Source organism: Leuresthes tenuis, unplaced genomic scaffold (genome assembly GCF_036924035.1).
Source record: "Leuresthes tenuis unplaced genomic scaffold, fLeuTen1.0.hap1 SCAF_11, whole genome shotgun sequence".
Classification (NCBI taxonomy): Eukaryota; Metazoa; Chordata; class Actinopteri; order Atheriniformes; family Atherinopsidae; genus Leuresthes; species Leuresthes tenuis.
This window is the reverse complement of record NW_027325365.1, coordinates 8,212,964-8,228,430: the sequence shown is the minus strand read 5'-3', so window position 1 is coordinate 8,228,430 and position 15,467 is coordinate 8,212,964. Positions and strand designations below refer to the sequence as shown.

The 15,467-nt window shown below is 36.2% G+C and overlaps 1 protein-coding gene across 2 annotated transcripts in view; it reads right to left on the bottom strand.

Annotated features, from left to right (window-relative positions):
- Window positions 1-15,467, bottom strand: part of lingo2 (leucine rich repeat and Ig domain containing 2) — a 194,824-nt gene that overhangs the window by 70,933 nt on the left and 108,424 nt on the right. For both annotated transcript variants that reach the window (XM_072395261.1, XM_072395262.1), the window contains one exon: window positions 14,877-14,963. The gene's annotated coding sequence lies outside the window, so the exon portion shown is untranslated. The remainder of the gene's footprint in view (window positions 1-14,876; window positions 14,964-15,467) is intronic.

Here is a 15,467-nt window from a genome sequence, read left to right as displayed (position 1 = left end):
ACAAGTTTGATAGATGGCTTTGTATGCTGGATATAATAACAATTAAATTTTCCTTTGTTCCAAACCTAAAGGAGCCCTAAGTATTAAACTAAAAGCATCAGCAAAAAAGTACTAACATAATATGTAGAGTTTGCAATTTTTTAGATATGAAAGAGGAAATTGAGACTAAATCATGTGTGCTTAAAACTAATGTTAGAAGATAATGTTCTGTAATTAGTTATGGGTCGTAAAGCATTGTGTTTGTAGTCTAAACCACAGTTCAAATGTTAGGCTGCATCCTAATGACACAAAGCATATGGGCATGACCATGACAAACTGTCTTAATTATGTTAGCAATGCTTGGGTGAACACATTAAAGATCATGCACAAGTAAAACTAAAAATCAGAATGTATGGTTCTTATAAACTTTGTTGCTGATAACTTAATTGCCAGTCTCTATCTCCTGGGGTTGTACTGTGCTTTTGAAGTAAAACATCAAAGTAGATTGAAGATTTCTTGATTTTGGTGTATAAACTCTGAAGCTCATTTGTTTTTTTTTATAAATTTTATTCTATAATTCCACATCAAAAAATCTATACATTTTATTGAAATATATCAAATAAAGTAACTTGTTTAAAAAAAATTATTTGATTAGCTTATTCACAAAGAGACATCATTAAAGCTAAAGAGCCTGCACACTCTGTACAATATCTGGCAATCCAAACTCAAATAACTAATTTGTTTTACTCAGTCACACTTTACAAGTTACAAGCTGTAAAAGTAGCTTTCATGTACTGCTTCCCAGGGGTGATTCACAGCAGGTAATCATTCCTCTGCAGTATCTAGCAATAATTACTAATCTTCATTGTGCAGCTGAAGAAGTGTTTGTTGCGCCATCAAAAAACACTGCTGCCTTCTGACACATATAATTATGTTTCCCAGAAATTTTTGCAAAAACAATGGTGGCAAAATTTTATGTGCTGCTGCTCTCAAACATGGATGAATATAAATAAGCTCGTTGGTCATTTTCAGACCATATCAAGCCATTGGAAGCTTAATAAAGAAGACAACCACTAACTGTACCCATGTGCCCTATGCCTACAAAATACTGAGAAATTCAATATTATCTGACATGGACCACCAGTGATGCCACCCCACATTTACTGATATTGTAGTTAACTCTTATGTTTCCACACATTACGACTAACCCCTAATGTCCTTTCCATCAAACAGTGTTCATGAAGTTCTCAAAGGAGTGTCTGGAGGAGTTTTTTGGCCTTTGGCACCACTCATTTGCAGGTCTTGGTGTCTTAATTATTATGCCACCAGTGATTGTATTTGGCTATTTGAAAATGGCATAAAAACCATGGAACATTGTTATTATTCCACAGCTTTTTATTTGAACTGATATTAGCTACAACACCCCAACTGCAGTCAATTACCATGCTGTTTGCGAGTTAGATAGTGACCTTATCCAAGCTGACAAATGGCCAATTTCTTCACACCCCTCCGCATACCAGCATGCTTTGCCTTTTTTTTTATTTTCTGAATGTCACATTTGTTCTTGTTTACTCTTGAAGAGGGTTCCTCTATTTCATCTTTCATTTTAATTCAAGATGCAACATTTAATAAGCTGTTGCTTGTGTTTACCTGTGTTTCTTTTAAAGTGTAATTGATTTTCTTGGCCTGTCTTTTCTATTTGTGATTTAAGGGATTCAAACATGATGTATGTAAACAAAGCAGATGTTATGTAGATTAACTACATGAACATATTTTAAGAAGAGTGGACTGCATGAATTTCAGGGTATGAGCAAACCATAATCACCTGTTCCAGTAATGGCCTGGTCTGGCAGTGTTCCTTGCTCATCTCCTTGGGGTAATGACCCCTGAGAGCCACTGAACCTGCTGTGTGTGCTTATCCTACACAAGATAGAGTTTTACCGTCTTTGCAGCACACATGGGAAGTCAGCTTCACCTCAGTCAGGCATTAAAATAGCTCTCCCTCACAAATGCTCAAGGCCATTCAGACTCCCAAATGAACACATTAAATGTAGTCTTATGTGCTATCTGCATCGTATATTGGTTTGTAAATTGATGAGTACCAAGGTCATCTATGAAAAAAGAGAATGGTGTGGTACAGTATTAGAGAGGTTCCTTCACCTGTTTTTAAAATGCTAAATGTCTTTGCACATTTCTCCAAAATGTGAGTCATTCTTGTTGATTGATTTGTATGATTGCTTCAATTCAGTAGCTTCAAGGAGGTCAGAAAACAGAGGCTGTAGTGTTCAGAAGCTCAACAATGCATTCCTCTGCCTAATAGGACTCTTGTTTGGTATATTGTTTTGAAGCATTTGCCAGACAGACATTCAGCAGGATTCATTTCACAAACCGAGTGTTCGTATTTGTCCTGACATAAAAATCAAACATGCTTTGGTCTTCTGCTCCGGGAGATGTAAACATGGAAATGTAAAAATTACAGTTCTAATAAATGCCTTCTTTTCATGGAGTGGCCAGTTAAAGAACATATATCTAAAGTTGTTTGATACTATTCTGAAAAACGTTCACATATAAAAAATGTGAAAACTTGCATTCTCATCCAGGTTGTTCAGTATTCAGTACATAGTCTTTATGTTCGATTCTTAGCAGCTCCAGTGAAGCAGAGGTCCTTAAATGCCTTTCCTCACCTTGTTGTATGTGTGTATAATTCCTGGAAAGGTGCCATCGGATATGTAAAACTGAAGGTTGATGGTCCAGTGCTCCTGCCCAGGAACCTGCCCCACTTTCAATCACCTTATTCAAAGTGCCATAAGCTTGTTAGGTTTAGTATTGCTCTTCTTCTGCATGACATAGGTTTATTTTTTCATTGCAGTTGCTCCATTGATCCTTAACAATATTTTTAGGTGGTCATACTGTACTTCTGTACTGTCATACTGTAATCATCATCAGTCATCTTTAACCAAGAGTTACAGTGGGAATCTCTTGGTGGTGAAATGTGGATTTCTACATACAGATATATGGATGTAAATATGTAGAATCTCCACGAGAGGGGAGATATTTTGGTACCGGAAGTATTTGATTTGCATTTGTAGTAAAGTTTTAGGTATTCAGCAACGGCGTTTGGTACATGCAGGTCATGTGTAGAGCAAAACAGGTGGAAACCACCAGTTATCTTATGACAGTGATTAAGGTTTTATTGGATTCTTTAAATGACTTGCAAACGATGACTACCATAGAGCACAAGACGTTTTTGGGTGGCTACAGGGGAAACAACAACAGATGGATAATTTTATATAAAAGGACACAAATGTATACAAAATTCTCTGTAAGGTTTGAGTCTTATTTTATAAAATTCAACTTCCAAGGATCAAGATGTTTTGGGACACTGTTCTTTTCTCTCAATTTCAGCGCAGTTTATGAGAGAATTTGTCAATTTTTGAACAGGAGTCTTTTAATTAATTGTACTTTTCTACATGTTCTGGTCATTCATAGTTTTACACTTTAGAGCTTTTTTTTTAAATTTGGCTTTTACCACTAAAATATATAGAACTTTAAAAAAAACAAACATCACAAAGTGCTTCATACTGAAAAAATAAATGAAAATGGAGACAAAGGGAAAATGACGAGTGATGAAAATATCATAAAAACATCAAATAAACAAAAGAAAATAACAGGCAACCAAACTAGATACAGTGAGACAGAATTAAACAAATACCAGTTCAAAGAAATGGGTCATAAGCTGCTTTTAAAGGTGTCCACATTGTCACAGATCTTAGGTTTAATGTGAAAGAGTTACGGAGTTTGGGGGTAACAGTCTCCTACTGTGTGGTTAACAAAAACAAAAAAAAACTGTTTTGCCAGGATGCTATATGCTGACCAAATGTTTCTACCTCACTTTAGATCACACATGTCCAGTTAAATATGTTGTGATGTGTTTAGTTTTTTGGATTATTTCCTCATAGTCTGATTACACAGTGATTAAAATTAATCTTGAATTTTGACTCTAATAATACAGTATATGAGAAAAATATGCTGTACCAATTTCTGCATTTCACTGCAGGTCTCAACGTTATCCATGCTCTCTAAAGAAACCCTTAGTATGTAACCAGTTCACTTAACACTTTCAACGAATATCTGTGCATAGCCAGATTTCTTACTTCTATTGATCTGTATCCCCACTCCCTTTCATCTGAGTTGTGAAAAAATGTTCCATGAAATATTTATTTTCCCAATATTTTTCCCCTCTTCAAATCTGGACTATCCCTCCCAGCCACACCTGCTGATCCAAGCCTTTTTTTAAGCTGTGGATTTCGCCCTCCGTAGGCTCAGTTTAGTATATAATATTCAGCAGCTGCATTACTGCTCATTAATGGTTGAAGGAGAAAACATCAACAGGGTGCACTTGCATGTTGGCAGTAGTATTCGCAGGGTTTGTTAAACCATCCACCTTCTTACATTTGATTATCAGCTTCTGCTATTGAAAAAGAGAAATAGACTTTGGAGACACATCTTTGAACCAACATACCTGATTGGGGTTGACTTTTGTTCTTTAATGAGGACAAATATCCTCATTTGACATTCACTCACTCCATTTAAAACAATATAACATGGTGTCAGTCCTAAATTGGGTGAGATGTGGAGGATAAACCTTATGAGTACACACCATATAATGTTGTAAAGTCACTAAATACAGCTTTATGAGCCAGACCACAGGCCCAAAAACTCAGATGGGAACCCTTAAGCTGTTGAGATGAGGCAAGGTCAAGACTCAAGTCGATGAAACTTTTTCAGGCGAGATCCTGAGCTCTGAAAATCCTTCCCCAATGATTTTAAACTTGACTTGACTTTTACCAAAATCTTCATGTTTTATATTCTTCTGCACCTATAGTCCGTTTTGCTTGTGTTCTGTACCTTTAGTGCCCTGTTTTTATTATCATATGTATCATCATTTAGTTTGCTTTATCTGAATTTTAAGATATGAAATTTTGTAAATACCGTTATCTTTATATAGAAAAAAAGTAGAAAGGAAACAAAACAGTATGCACCCAGTGCTATTTCCATCATACACTTCTCTCTTTCATAAACTCAGAGGCATTTCACAAACTGCTAAAAAGACTGTATACAGACACACATCATGGAACCCATAAATAATAGAGCACACGCAAATTAAACATTGGAGTTGAGTTTGTGATGGTCGCTCACAGTAGGCGGATGAAGATGCTTCATTCCCCCCCTCCAAGACTTAATTAGGAGACTTTCATTGCATGCGTGGAAAACAACAGAAAAACAAAAACAAATACAGGGAGAAGAGAGCCACAGGGAGCTTACCCTCTACTTCCCACAATGCATTCAGTCTCCAGTAATTGTGAGCTTAATGAGAGGACAAAGCTACGAACAGGAACATCTGATAAACATAGTTTCTGACCTCGTTTATCCACCTGATATCCTCAAAGATTACAACTCCCTGCCATCTCCTTACAAACCTCTCGTTCCTTCATGTTTATCAGTTTCTATTTAAGACTGATGACAGATGGAGTGCAAATTTTCTCGTAACCACAGTTTGTGGCAACATGGAGGATAGTTGGCTGAATGTGCTAATACACATATTGGCTGGAATGAAAAAGAGATACACATGGAAATGACATGTGTGATGTGGGCGTAGGTTTAGGCCTATGGGCTGTGGCTAAGAACCACACATTTTACATCTATAAGTCTAATTAAAAGTATTTCAGCTATATATGAAGTACAAATAATCAAAAAGGCACTATTTAGGAGTAATGTAATTACTAAAATCTAATTATTAAGTCTGCTGTTGAGTCAGAATAGTCTTTCAAATCCAAGGAGCAAACAGTAAGACATAAACAAGGTTTAAAAGGTATTGTTTTAATGGCAGGTGGTATAATTAATACTGAAACTTGACACCAAAAACAAGAGTTTCAAACTCCCTTGTAAATGAGTGGAAAGCGCTTCCTCTTGTTTTAAATGTGCTGAGCTGCCCAGGATACTGTGAGCATTGAGGCTGTAGTGTAGAAGACAGGTTCGAAGAAGCTTTGCTTAAAGATTTTAAAATCGAATTGAATAAAAGGCCGTAGAGCGTGACCACAAGAGCTGTTTGGAAGCAATTGAAAAAAAACATACAAAAATGCCTAATGTAGTGAATTACACATCTTAAAAACAAACATCGCCAAAGTCAAGTGGAACGTCATACCAAACTTTATGTCACGTTAGACACTTTTTATAGCAATATAATATTCTCTCAATGATAATGTATCTTTGGCAACATCCCTCATGACTGACCAATTTCATAATGTATTGTTGTCATGTTTTCCATTCTGACATCAAATGAACTATGTGCTGTACCGCAAGGTTAATTGTGCATAAAGTTTTAATTATAGTATTTTTTCCACCCATTCTATATACCTGTGAATAACATACAGTTTTAAATAGTCAGCTCATGCTCACGGATCCCCCCTCATTTATGAAAGCTTGCTGAAATCCCTCTGCTGCACCCAATCAAGACCCCAAGGAACAAATCACCTCTAAACACAAAGCAAACTCATTCTGGAACGTATTTTTTCCACTGTATTGGCCATATAACAGGCTCAATAACTTGAATAATCTATGGATAATCTGTACCTTTAGTGCCCTGTTTTTATTATCATATGTATCATCATTTAGTTTTCTTTATCTGAATTTTAAGATATGAACTGTGAAGTTTGTTAGTGTATGGTACTACTGATCACTCATCTAAGAATAAAGGTCTGATTTTAAACTAAACTAACCTAAAGTCTCACATTTTGACAGTTCAACCTGTATGCTTCATGACAAGAAACAGTCTGTCTAATTGAGGCACTAAAGTAGTTAGTTTGTTAGTTCACCCTTGATTATGGCTTTGCTGATATTGAAAGTGACATTTCAGACTCCTTTATGTCTGTTTTTGTGAAAGACCTGAACGAGGCCCTTGTGGTTTAACAAGGATGCCAGAGATGACAGTGCGACAGCATGTTAATATGTTCTCTTAGAAATGTGGGGGCTGCAGTGTTAAACAGATGATCAGGATGATGACACTCCAAGTCATGTTCATTCTTGTAGCAAACCTTGCCACTTCTTGATTATTCTCGACAGTAACAAAAAGCACAAATATTCTCTAATCAAGGCAAAGAATTCCCAGCACCGCTGGCATCTCCCTCATCAGCTCATAATATCATTTTGTGGACAGTGTCAATGGATAATTGAAGATTAGCTAAACTAAACAGAAAGAAAATACAGTTTCTTGCAAAACTGGAAAATTCACTCTATAGAAAATGTAACCCATGTTCTAAAATTATTGTCTGAACAAAATTAAATGATATCAGGCTGCATTGGGAATCAACTTGATGAGAACTGAGACAAGACTGCAACAAAAGCATCATCACATCACAGCCAATCAAGTAACTTGAGAAATGAAGCGTACTTAAGGGGGGCGATGGGTTGAGAGGAGTTGGAGTCGTCTCCTTCATGCATTTAGATTATCATAGGCTTGGTTTTACATTGTATATAGCATATTTAATACATCAACCTATGAAATTATGATAGTTTCTTTTCACAGTGATTAAAAATGTAAACATACATATTTACACAACTTATTTTCAAATTAGATTCTATTTTTATAGTACATTATAACTCCTTCTAGCAAGTTACTTGTCAAGTTAATCTTCCGGTTACTTTATCAAGTAGCAAGCAGAGTTATTATACAGAAACACTCCCACAATTACTGAAGAAAACCTGGGACTTGCAAGTGACTGAACCTAAAGTATCCAAGTTGACACAAAATGGAAAGCTACAGTCTTTTATTGTGATTTTTAGCTCAGAAGGCTCACTCATGAGAATATTGCCTGGGTAGTTATGAGTAATTTAATATGTTAACATGTCAAAAGTGGAAATTCTAATTTGGAAAGTTTATCCCTGGTGACTGGGTTGAAAGTACCAGTGGCAAGGGAAGTTTTGGAAACTTAATGTACAAGTTACTTTGCAACTTTCATAAAGTGGTACATAACTGTCTATTTCGATGCTATCTTTTAGTGTGTGTTGGATTAACAAAGTCAAACAGTGCATTTTAAACCTGAACACAATCTTTTTCCTGAGCTTTAACTAATAGTTTTATTTCTTCATCTGAATGAATAAATTGTGTTGCCTACACAAAAAACAAGGATGTTAAAAGAACAGCTGAATTGAAGTGGTCGTGTACTCCTCCCTTGTCTTTGTAAGTAATGGGTTTCTCGACCTCCTCCCCTCAACCAACTGTACAAAGACCATGTTGATTTGTAATAAGTTCACAGATTCACATGATATTTTTGCTGCAGGCATAAGATATTGCCATGGATGCATTGGAAAACCAACTTAAAGGGACATTTGTATGCATCTCAGAGACCACAAAGGCTTTGACTAGTACATAATGCCTACAAAGTCACCAGGTTAGTCATTTTATGATGGATAGAGTAGTCATGCTTTTTTAACTTTAGCACTTATTAACCCTTAACATAACAAAATACTAGCTTGATCTAAATATAGTTCCATTGTACACAGCACTGCAGCAGCTTTTGGAATAATTTGCATTGTAACTACCGGGCTTCATATGATATGTTTGGAAGAGGTTGAGAAAATATTATTATAAATTAGTCAGTATACTGGGTGGCGATATGGGTCTATTACCTAGAATAATGAGACATGTAGGGAATGCAGAAAATAGATAAATGCTAGTATAGTATGCTCCATTCACACCAATGTATCCAAATGAATCTGAGAAAAAAAATCCATATCAAGAGGATTGTTTACCTCAATGTATTGGAGAAAAAAATTAATATCTTCTCAGAGACCAAAATTAGACATTCTGACATTTTACTGTAACTTGAAATCTAATAATGCCACAAAACAAAGCAGCTCATGTGTTTTCAGGCGTTTTTCTCTTTCTGTGTACGAGTACCCCGCATCCTTCAATAAATTACACTTGTCCAAGAATGAAGGGTGGATATTTGCCTCCAAGCAACAGGAAAGCAGGTGCATGGAAAAAGAAAATCAAATTCATAATAAGTCAGAATGAGGAACAGTACAATGGATTGAGAATATTTGCTGTTTTTTCCCTTTCCTCTGTCAGCACTACAAAGGCTTCTGTCTCAAAACCAGTCCTCTTGCGGTGTTATTTTTTGAAACGGCAGTAAGGCTTTCCATTAGTGAGTGTGCTGTCATTGCCTACCTCATTCACACAAATTATTTTTCACTTTCATATCTCAAAGTGAGCAGGCAGATCTAATACCATGGCCAATTGATGCTGGGGATATGCACCACTTCATTTGAGGAGAAAACAAACAAACAACAACACTTAAAGACACAAACCATGGTCTTTATCTGCAAATGTCAGCAACAGAGTCTATTCCGCTGAATCAACCCTTTGGATTTTTGCTGCAGCTATGATTAAAAGCCATGTCAGTTTTTTTCTGTCAGAAGAAAGCGTGGCAGATGGGAATTTTTAGGGCTAAACCCGAAGACAATTCAAAAATGCATCATACCCTGACGACTGCTCACCTCCTCTTCCCCAGCTGAGAAAATAGGGCTGCATTGCTGGAGTACAGGCTATTTCCTGCTGTGAGAAGATGTGGGAAAAGTATCCATTGTTGTGACGAAGGCCAGGTGATGTGAATATATCTGATCTCCTTTTTAATGAGAAAATTAAACCTTTACTTAACAATAGAAGAAAGAATTGACTTACAAGGAATGTTTTGTTCAAAACATGGTGAACGTATTGTACTCCAATGTGCTTCAACTAACTGTGCAGAGTGAGTTAATCACAATCATCTATACAGCGAATATTCACAAGGGACTAAATGTGCTACATACAGTACAAAAACATTCAGAGCTTGAGCAACAGCCACAACTATCATCACAAGGTCAAAGTGATTCAGATTTCATGGTAAATATTCCATTCTATAAATAACCTTGAAGTTTGTTCTCATAAAACTGAGAACACATTATAAGTGACTCTTAGTTAATATATGGAAATGTTTAGTGATATTGATACAGAGTCATGGTACTGTCACTACTGTCTTTACAGTGTTTTACAGCCAAGTCCGACATATCGAAATGATTTAACTGCAGTGGATTTTAGTTATTTTGTAATTTCAAGGAATATTCAAAGTATTCATTCATTTATTTTTTGTTGTTGATTTGTGTTGAGTCCTGAAAATGAAAGTCTCTTATCATCGGGGTATATTACAATCTTTGACCTGGAGCAGATTGTTTTAATTTTGGAGCAAGATTCCTTTTTTTCGTGCTATATTAGTCTTGAAACACTGCTCTCACACCAAAAGTCCCTGCTTGAATTCAAATATGCTCTGCTGCCCTGCCAAACTGTGTGTCTGCTCTCAGATTCACTGCTCTTTAATGTCCAGCTTTGCTCTTTGAGTCCTTCTGCTTGCATTCAGGTTTCATCTGTGTGCTCATAAAAAACTTCTGTTCTAGGGTTTTAGCTTTTGGCTTTAGGATATCTCTGAAACAAGTGTAAAAAATCTTAGCCTACAGAGTGCCGGACATAATGCTGACTTTACTGCTGCTTTGTGGCTGTGCTCATTTTACTTCACAATGTCCCCTCAAGACAATCTTCTGTTTAACTTCTGTTAAATCACATACAATTTTACTGTATTTTAATTCAAATCAGACTAATTTGTATAGTTCCAATTTGGACCAAAAATATTCCCATCATTATATTTAGCTCATAATGTCTCTGTTTGTTTAGTAATACGTCCTAAAAAGATACAAGTTCATGTAATCTGTGATTTAAAAGAATTATCTTTACCTCAGCAAACAAAGAAACGGATTGTTTTTAAACATAACTGCTAAACAAGAAATTCAATTATAACTACACTAACACAAAAGAATTTGGCAATTTATTTGCTCTTTGGCTCCCCCGGCAGTTTTGGGGTGTTACATCTCTTTGTTGTCATGTAGAGGCCATATAAGCATTAAAATCCCTAACCCTAACCAAAATTTCAAGCAACCACAAAGAAAATTAGAGTGGTGCAGGGCTGGAAACCAAAACTTTAACCTTTTTGCATCTCAGCCCTCAGGTGCTCCAGGGTAGTTTCAGACCGGGGAGTGTGCATATCAAAAGAAAATATACTTCAAAATTAGTCAGAAGCACATACTTTTAAGGTTTACAAACTTCTCCAGTGTTGCTTTGATACTTATAATTCTTGAAAACTCTGTTTGTACTCATTTTAGAAAGATTACAAAACTAAATAGAGCCATAAGCATTGAACAATTTTGTCAGATGTAAAATGCAGATTAGCTTCCAAATAATATCATTAGTATGATATACATTATGTACTTTTTGTTAATCCATGTCAGGAGTCTGTTCCGCCAACCGGTTATTGTCTGAAAGTAAAATGAATGCACCCATAAGTGAGCTGTGACATCTGCATTATATCTGGCATTCTTGGAGGGAGGAACATGGCAGGCCTGTTTCACAACATTGCAATAGGGAAAAGTGAAAATCTGAGAAAAGAGGTTTAGCAAGTGCAAAGATGAAGACAAAGTGTTAAGAAAATGTCTCAAAAGGAGATCAGGCCATTTGTACAATTTCAGTTAGCGAGCAGAGTTTTGAGGGAGAGCTGTACAGTCCATGAGGATCAATACAGAGAATACTGCACTCAAATCAAAGTTCTTAATATGTAATTACAAGTCAGATTTTATCTGGTGGGATTGCTTGCCACATAAACTCAACCCTCGTGATGTAACCTGCTGCAATTTCCACATAAAGCTAATTTTACTGAACTGCTGAAGAGTTTTATTTTCTCTTCTTCTGTAATTGATTAGAGATGAGGCAGTTTACGAGGAAAATGCGTTTAACAAGATATTAGAATAAACACCAGCTGGATGATCAGCCAGTGCATCAAGACATATGTGAAGCTGGGAACAGAAACATCAAATTGTGTTTCAGTGAAGCACTCTGAGGGAACAGGATTTCTTGATTAAGATGCAAAACACAATCCCATGCTTGGCTGGCTTCTCCTATGAGGGGCCAAGAGATTAAGATTTAATGGTGATATTAAGGGAATGACACTATCTGTCTGTAGACTCCTGTCTCTTAACACACCATCACCTCTGATGCTTTTCTAAATATTTTTCTCCCTCAGAGATGCAGACCCATGTTTCTACACAGCTATGCTACCTACACTTGAGTTTGGGCAAGCAAGCAAACACGAGTGCTTGTCAGAGATGTCTGCGATTATGTACACGCAAGTTTACAATTTCAGAAATGTAATCTAAAAGTGTGACAAAAGCTCCTGCCACAGGCAGGAAAAGTTTGACTTGTGAATAAAAACTCTTGTCAGGATGATCTTCTTGTTGCTTGAATACTGAAAATGGCTTCAGAGATGACAGATCTGCAAGAAGATTGTCTGCAAAGCAAACTGTGCACCACTCTGGTTTGACAGCAGTGTAGGTGCCATCCAGACTGTTTTACATAGATTATAAGTGACATGGGAATGGCAACTACTGCCCTTTTAGTCCAATCAAATTACAAGAGACAATTCTGGTATATCTATATGAACCACTGTGTTCTGATTTACAGTGAGGAGAAAGTACATCAGGTCTATAAGGAGTAAAAGGAAACCAGAAATATTTAGATATATAGTCTAACTTGACATCAAATCCACTCAAAAAAAATTCTCATTTGTGAGGACCAAACTCTAAAATATTCAGCTGCAAACATCTTTGCTGCAGTCATGTTTTATCAGGGTCAACTATGACTCTGTAATAGCTTCCTTCCTTAAACCACATCATCCCTTGATATCTGAAGAGGCATTAAAGACTGAAATTAATGAGGTATCAGATTTCACTTGGATTCACAAGGTCAAGCAAGCTCATAAAAGAACAGCTGATCTTAAGCTTTATACATCTGTATCAAACCTATATCACACTGCAACGAGACAAAGAAAATCCAAGGATGTTCCTTGGTTTGAAATATACAGATGTTTTCCTGTCATGTCTTAATTCATTTTTTAAAATAATAATTTACAGTGATAGCTGGACAGCACGTCACAAAAATAACTGCTAAACTTCAAGGTTACGTGTTGATGACATGATAGGTAAGTACACAACAATCCACAAATACTCTTTGAATGACTTTCTCCACACCATTCAAGCGAGAAATACACAGTTCCTGCAATCCATGACGGTGAATTATTTATGAATCATAGGTGCTTTCTTTAGAAGCTGTGAAGAGTTCATAGACTCATTGTAAATTTAAAGCGTGTTCTTTGTGTGACCAGAAATTCAGGATGACAGAAAATAAAACCTCCTTCTCAGATGCCACACATCCTGCTGTTTTAACCTGCTTATCCTGGCTGCATTGATGAAAGATCAAGACATTATTCTGCAATAATTTAGGATTCAATGATCAGAGGGGCTGTAGCAAGGGAACTTGACACAATAATGCCGTTGTGACATAAAGCCAATGAAGCTCAAGTCCAGGATGCCAAAGGTATATTTGGATGAAATAGGATTCTCACAAAGTCTTTGGAATAAATTTCATCGCCTCACATTAGGACATAATAATGTACTTCTGCATTGAAAAAGAATCCTTGATTCATTCCCGATATATGAGTTAATGTTCTACTGTGATCCAAATGACAAGAAGAAGTGGGTTGTAGCGGTAAATCTGTGATATAAAGAAAATATTATAAATAATAAATTTATTTATAAATTGAAGCTTGAGATGATTGTGGGAAGCATTACGGTCATGTCAACGTGACCTAACAGAGAAAGATGGAGATTTTTCGGCTTTAATGGCTGGACAAAACAAATTCTTAAAAAAATTGTTCAAAATTCCCATAGAAAGTGCATGTGAGAACTGTAGTGCTCGTACATAAAAGCCCTGCCACTGAAACTGCAGGCTGAGCTAAATCTCAGTGCAAACAACGTTGTAAGGTGAGATCAAGAAAATCTTAACGCAAACATAAAACTTGAAAACATTAATCATTGTCCAGAAGAAACTTGACATTTCACCAAACCTGGTATAATCATACTTAGATACAGACTGCATTTGTTCTGGAATTAATATAAGAAATTGAAAAGTTTAGCAAAATCAGTGCAGCTCATATGAGCAGTGTGCGCAGGATGATTCTATTTGGTAAGGTTTAAAGTGTGAACCGAGTCCATGTATTGAAAGATGTAATCATTACTGACAAAAATCATGTCTAAAAACATCCTGGCAATCAATTAAGGGCAACCACCACAAAGCTGTGGGACAGTCTCGTTGAATTTAATCCACTTCAGTTAGCAGGACACTGTTCTGATGACAAATATGCCAAACGCAGGGATTGAATTTTCTGGTTGATTTGCTCAAATGATCAAACTCTAAACCTTTTGACCTAACACAAAACTACAATCAAGTAACAGTGCTAACATCAGACCTATTAATGTGAAGCCATTCATACAAAGGACAAAACCACTTTTCTCAGGGGGAAATTAATCAGAAATCAGCAGTGATGCTGTGGGACTAAAAATGTCACATGCTTAGTTGCAACCAGAGAAGTCAACACAAGAAGGTATTGTATTAAATGCTTCCACACTATATTGTAATCTCCTTAGCATTTCCCTGATCAGGGATTACAAAAGTAAATTTGCCTTATTAACTCTGGGCGATCAATCATATAGCTCATTTTAAATTAACATACAATTAAGTGGGTGTGTTTGAGAAAGAGGAAGATATGGAATGGCTGCAGCACAATGTGTGGTAGTGGCAAAACATGTATGAAAAACAAAATGGCTGAAAAGAAGTGAAACAGTATGAATGCTGGCTTTTATCCAGCATCTCACAGTATCTACAAAAGTCAGCTAAGAGACTGTAAATGTCGGCTGCTTACCACTTTCAGAAGTAATCATCCTCTCAGCCATGGCCTATTCTTCTATCTATTCTTTTGCTCTTGTCGTCTCTTCTTTCGATCTTTTATCTACAAAGAGAGAAGAAGGAAGAATCAAAGATAAAAAAAATACATTCTGCTTAGGTTTACAAGTTACAATGAGAATCAATACCAAAAAGATTGCAATTCCAAACATTGGAACACTATGAAAGTCCATGGGCAAAGAAAGACCATTTTAAAAGCTATAAAAATGCCCATGAGATATTTGGTTGAAACTATTTTAAATAACTTGGCTTGTGAATTATTCTATGTACTCAAGAGTTGAAATTATTTCTTTTTTGGGGCAAGAAAGAGGGACTTGAGAGAGCAAATAAGAAATTCAACTGAAGATGGAGTGGGAAGAAAGAAGAATTATGATTTCCAGTCTCTGTCATGAAAGCACCAGTAGATGCATCATCTTGTTCACTGGCTGCATGAAATATGAAAGCTAAGATGCCAAAAAAACAGCACAATAAATTTTAAAAAAGCACAACACAAATCACTGCTGTTAACTGTGAATTTTTGTTTTGTGCTGACAGTTTGATACCTTCCTGA